This window comes from Athene cunicularia (assembly GCF_003259725.1).
Source record: "Athene cunicularia isolate RWA chromosome 5 unlocalized genomic scaffold, athCun1 chr5_part1, whole genome shotgun sequence".
In the NCBI taxonomy this organism is placed as follows: domain Eukaryota; kingdom Metazoa; phylum Chordata; class Aves; order Strigiformes; family Strigidae; genus Athene; species Athene cunicularia.
In genome coordinates this window covers 2,158,082-2,163,182 of record NW_020799101.1, presented here as the reverse complement: position 1 = coordinate 2,163,182, position 5,101 = coordinate 2,158,082, and the positions used below count along the sequence as shown (strand labels likewise).

At 52.0% G+C, this 5,101-nt stretch overlaps 1 protein-coding gene across 1 annotated transcript in view; it reads left to right on the top strand.

Annotated features, from left to right (window-relative positions):
• MDGA2 (MAM domain containing glycosylphosphatidylinositol anchor 2) overlaps positions 1-5,101 on the top strand; it is a 384,757-nt gene that overhangs the window by 1,353 nt on the left and 378,303 nt on the right. The gene's annotated exons all lie outside the window — the stretch shown is intronic.

Sequence of the window (5,101 nt, the reverse complement as noted above, 5' to 3'; positions counted from 1 at the left end):
TTTTTTTTTTTTTTTTTTTTTTTAAAGAGGTTCTTGAGAGCGGCTATCCGAGGGAAGGCAGCACCATCGGTCGCCGCAGCCCAGGTCTGACCCAATGCATGTGTTCGGTGTTGGCAGTGTTCCATCACCGCTGGAAGAGCCCTCCCTTGTAGCCACGCTAAGTCCCCATGACTGGATCCCCGTTAGGTCCTTTGGTTTATCTTTTTATAGACCCTCTTTCCAATTTTGAGTTATGTCTGGATCCGGCTGAATTATTTCCTGCCATCTCCAGAAATAATGGCCTCGCTAAATATAGCTGAAAATGGAGGGAAGTCGGTTTGCTATTCTCAGACAGATTTTGAAGCCCGGCTCTTCTGGCAGGAGGACTTTCTTTCAAGACACGGTGGCTGCCCGGGAGCAAACTGGAGGCCCAGCTTCGGAGATACCTCCTTCCATGAGTGCTTCTTGCATCCATGAAGAGTTGAAGGACCAAGTGGTTTCCTTGAACATCCTTCCAGGCCCGCATCACTCTTGACAGTGTTTAGCTTGATTTTGATGTCTACTTGCCCCAATTGCTTGTTGCCAGCATATTTAGCTACCAGGGAGGTTTGTGATCTGAAAAACGGCTCTTGTGAGGAGGGACTAGAGGAGCTCCATGCCTTAAGGTGGTTACGACTGACTGAGGTAGTTAAAGAAGGAGATAAACGTATGTTATAATTATCTCAGGACTGAAGAGGCAGGCAGGCAGTGGTGAAGAGCTAGCTCCAAGCAGCCACCTAAGGTGTTAGAGGAGCCAACAGCAATCGTTTGAAGTTATCAAAGCCCACAGTGGAAATAAAGATGAGGTTTTTTAACAGCTGGGGTAATTAGCTCTAGGAGCAGCTCACCGAGAGATGTGCTGGGCTCCCTGATGTTGAAATGTCTTTGATATACAATCAAATGTTGCTTCTTAAATTGGCAAGCTCGATACAGATAGGGATTGCTAAGGGAAATCTCTGGCTCATAGATATGTGGGAGGTCAACCCAGATGAGACCCACTGTCTCTCCTGGCCTCAAACTCTAGGAAGCAGTTAATCTATTTTTAATATATCAAAGCCGCGATCGGAGTAATATGTGTTACTTAGCAAATGGTTGGGACTTTAATTATGTTATTAATACATTACAGGATTAAAATGCCGAGTACCCTTCAGAGTGCAGTCAATGAAATGTGTTGGTAGGTAACGCTCAGTGTGGGAAGGGAGGAGGAGATGGGATCAGGGGTCTGAAAAGTCCCTTCCGTGCCTCTGCGTGTGTGTGTTGACACCTGCGGCGTTGCTGTCCGTGGGCCTTCTTGGCGGGTATGGCACCCTCCTTGTTCCAGCCCTGGTGGGCATTGCTCACAGCCAGGTTTTTGGCAGGTGGCCTCTGAGTGCCAATGTGCCCAAGTCCCATTGGCTTCAAAATGAGAGCAGTGCCCCAGTACCCCAGGAACGGGGCTCCTGGGGGGGTTCTGGAGGTGTTGGAGCTGCTACGCTCTGAGAGGCAGTGCCTGGGCAGAGCCTGCTCTGCTGGAGCCACATCGTTGGGCCTCATGGCACCAGAAAATGGAGAAATGCCCTGAGCATCACTTTGTAACTTGGAAATGTGTTTTCATTACAAGACAGAATAGCTGGTTATCCCTCACGTGCTGTGAGAGTGCCCTGGAAGATGCAGAGCAGACAAGCGTTGGTGTCTTGAACCTGGAGAGCTGAGAGGCCGCTGGGGCTGGGGCAGAAACAACCACGAGCTGCTGCAACGTGGCCTCAGAGCACGAAGAGGTGAGTGCCAGGCACAGGGCACCCCATGCCGGGAGCAGACAGGTCCTGGAGGGTGATGCAGCCCTTGGTGAGCAGGTGCCTTCACGCTTTGCTGCGAAATGCTTGCTCCGACCCCCGCTATCACCAGCCTGAATTTTACTGGAGATGCGGGAGCAGCACTGGATGAAAGGTGGAAGAGGAAGATCAACCCTGGAGCAAGCCTGGGGCTGTGCTGGGGGCTGTGCACGGCTGGGCTGGGGGGAAGCAGGCACTGGGAGTGTCCCCTCTTAATGGCGTTGTAGGAGGGGGCTGCAGTGGGGTGGGAAAACCTTCCTCTGGTGCCAGTAAAGCTCTTGAGAGACATGCCACATGGCATGGCTGTGGCTTTGCCTTAGGGAAGAGCGACCCTTTCCTTGGCCCCTTTTACACTTCATCCAAGGTGGATTTCAAGTATAAAAAGATAATTATTTTTGTTTCGTCTGGAGAAGAGGAGGCTGAGGGGAGACCTCCTGGCCCTCTGCAACTCCCTGCCAGGAGGGGGCAGAGAGGGGGGATGAGTCTCTGGAGCCAAGGCGCCAGCGCCAGGCCCCGAGGGAATGGCCTCAAGCTGCCCAGGGCAGGGTCAGGCTGGCTCTGAGGAAGGATTTCTGTGCAGAAGGGGCTGTTGGGCGTTGGAATGGGCTGCCCAGGGCAGGGGGGAGTCCCCGGGATCCCTGGAGGGGTTGAAGAGTCGGGCTGAGCCAGCGCTGAGGGATCTGGGGGAGTTGGGAACGGTCACGGGGAGGGTCATGGTGGGCTGGAGGAGCTGCAAGGGCTTTTCCAACCAAGACCATTCTGTCATTAAAAAAATAAAAGGTAAGGTGGGAATTGCTAGGCAAGCAAGTGCAAGCTGTGTTTCAACATGCATTTCTCTCTTTAGCCTGCTAGCAGTACAAATCCACAGTAGCAGTAATATTTCTCTCTCGTTTAACACAAGCGGTAGGCGCCTGCAGAGGAGTGAAGGGGAACGGGGGTGGGAATGGTGGAGCGGGGAGGACAAGGCGATACCCAGCTGGGGTGCGAAGGACGCGATGTGGCGTGATCCTCCAGCCCCCGCGCTGCTCCCCTGGCTTTCACCAGGCAATTTTTCATGAAGGAATAAATCAAGAAGAAAGATGTAATTTTAGGGTGAAGAAAACACCCTACTGCTGCCTTTATTGTGCTTTTTAGCCCTCCTCTAGCCCTTGCAGTGCTCTTCTAAAAGTCAGTGATGAAGAACCTCCTTCCCACCACCCACCCCATGGGAGAGCCCCCCTGGTCTCCCTGGCACCCAGTACTGGTACCCAGGGGTGTGCCAGGGCTGGAGACACAGACAGCATGTGGGCTTCTAAAACACTGGTGTTTTGGGATGAAATAAAATCATTCTTTAGATACAGGTATGAGCCTCCTCAGCTCCTGCTGAAGCCTCTTCTGTGTCCCGCTTGCAGGGGGATGGCTCTGGAGCTGGGACATCCCAGACTGTGGACTAGCACAGGCACCTCAAACAGCCAAACATCCCGTGTCAGCACTGTTTGGGTGACAAGGGACACACCTCCGTGCTCATGGGTTCACTGATTTCGATTTGGATTTCATCTTTGGCTGCTTTTGTCACATGTTGGGCTGGTCCTCGTTCGCAGAACTGTGCGACATTTGTAATCATTTTCAGCTCGTAACATACTTCTTTATAAATAAATGGATGTGGCTGCACAATACGTCAGCATTTGAATGTTTGGGGAAGAAGGGTGGGTCGTTAAATGGTGGTGAGATGCCTCTGTCAGGCACCTTGCTCTTCTCACATGGCCTGTACCTGGGGCGTACCCCAACACGCAGCAGCATCACGTACCCCTCTGCACCATGCGAGAGGGTGGGCTCCTAAGGCACCCTGCTTTTCCTCGCACCCAGCCCCATCAACGATGGCTCCCGAAGCTCTTGAGGTGGTAACGATGCTGCAACAACTCCTGAGGAAGTTGAACCGCAGTTGCTACGAGCTCACCTGTGGCTGTGGGTTTAGGTGTGAGCTGCCCACAGCTTTGGCGGGGGGTACACAGGCTGTGCAGCAAGCGCGGGAGCCCGGGGTGGCTGTACCCCGGCTGTTGGTGTGTGCTCCTACAATGCTCAGTGTCACCGCTGCCACCTCACCAAAGCGGAGCGTCTTAGAAACCGCACTGGTGCTTCGGTGAGGTGTTGGTGAGGTGTTGGTGAGGCCCTGGCTGCGGGCTGGCGTGGCTCACACATGGCGGCTGCTAGCCACTGCCTTGCTTGGTCGTGTCTGCACTCCGTGGAGATAACTCGGGCAATGTAGTTAGGTTAATGAGCCTGTAGCTTCCTAGAAAAGTGCAGTTTCAATTAAAAAATTATTAAAATGACAAGTTTTCTTTACAACTTATGAGTTTTTAAATATTCTGTTTTCCCCACAATTGAGAAAAATGGTTTTGTGGCTTATACCCACCAGATGGGAATTTACAAAGTCACTGGGACCACCAGGAGGATGGGAGGAGAGGGCAGCGTTTAGCATGCTGCTCACCAGGGCTGTAGTTACATGCTAAATGGTACTTTCTGCCAGTGAGACATTTTCTTTTGGTTGGGAGGGCTTTGGAAAGGTGAGAGTGTCACAAACTGTTTGTAAAAAAAATAAACTGTTCGTGATGAGGATGTCTCCACTCGAGTGGGACGCCCTGTGGGGGAGAAGCGAAGCGAGCTCGGTGGAGCGGGGTGGGGTGGGCTGTTTCTCTCCCCCTCCCTCCTGTTGGTACCCAGAGACAGAACTTGCCTCACTGTGCAGGCACAAGCCAGGGAAAACAAGAACATTCTGGAACAACCTATTGCACAGGCGTAAGAAAGACTGTATAAAGGCAACACCTGACGTGTGTCTTTGTTGACCCACCACCTACAGACCAGGACTGCTACTCTGCGACGACATGGGATCCAAGGGTGGAGATTCTCCTTTTCCTATCCCCTCCTCTTCTCTTTTCTCCTTTCTCTTTCTGCTCTCTCTCTCTCCTTCTCTCTCTCTCTCACATATCATTTTTGTAACAATCACAATCAGTTGATCGTTGGTGGGTTGTTTGGAAAATAGTCTCATTGCCAAAGGGCCTTTCTCACTCTTCCAAGGTTGTCAGTTGGATGTTGCTGAATTGTCTCCACCCATCCACTAGAGTGATCCGTTAATAAAGTCACCAGCACAATTGTTCCTCGGAGTCACTGTCGTGACTCGACCCGTTCATCCTGCAGCTCTTCTGTGCAGAGACCGGCTCTTCCACCGGCTCACAGGCTCTTGGGGAATTCAAAATTGGGGAATTTAGGCTGCACCTTGATGACTGTGGGTTCAG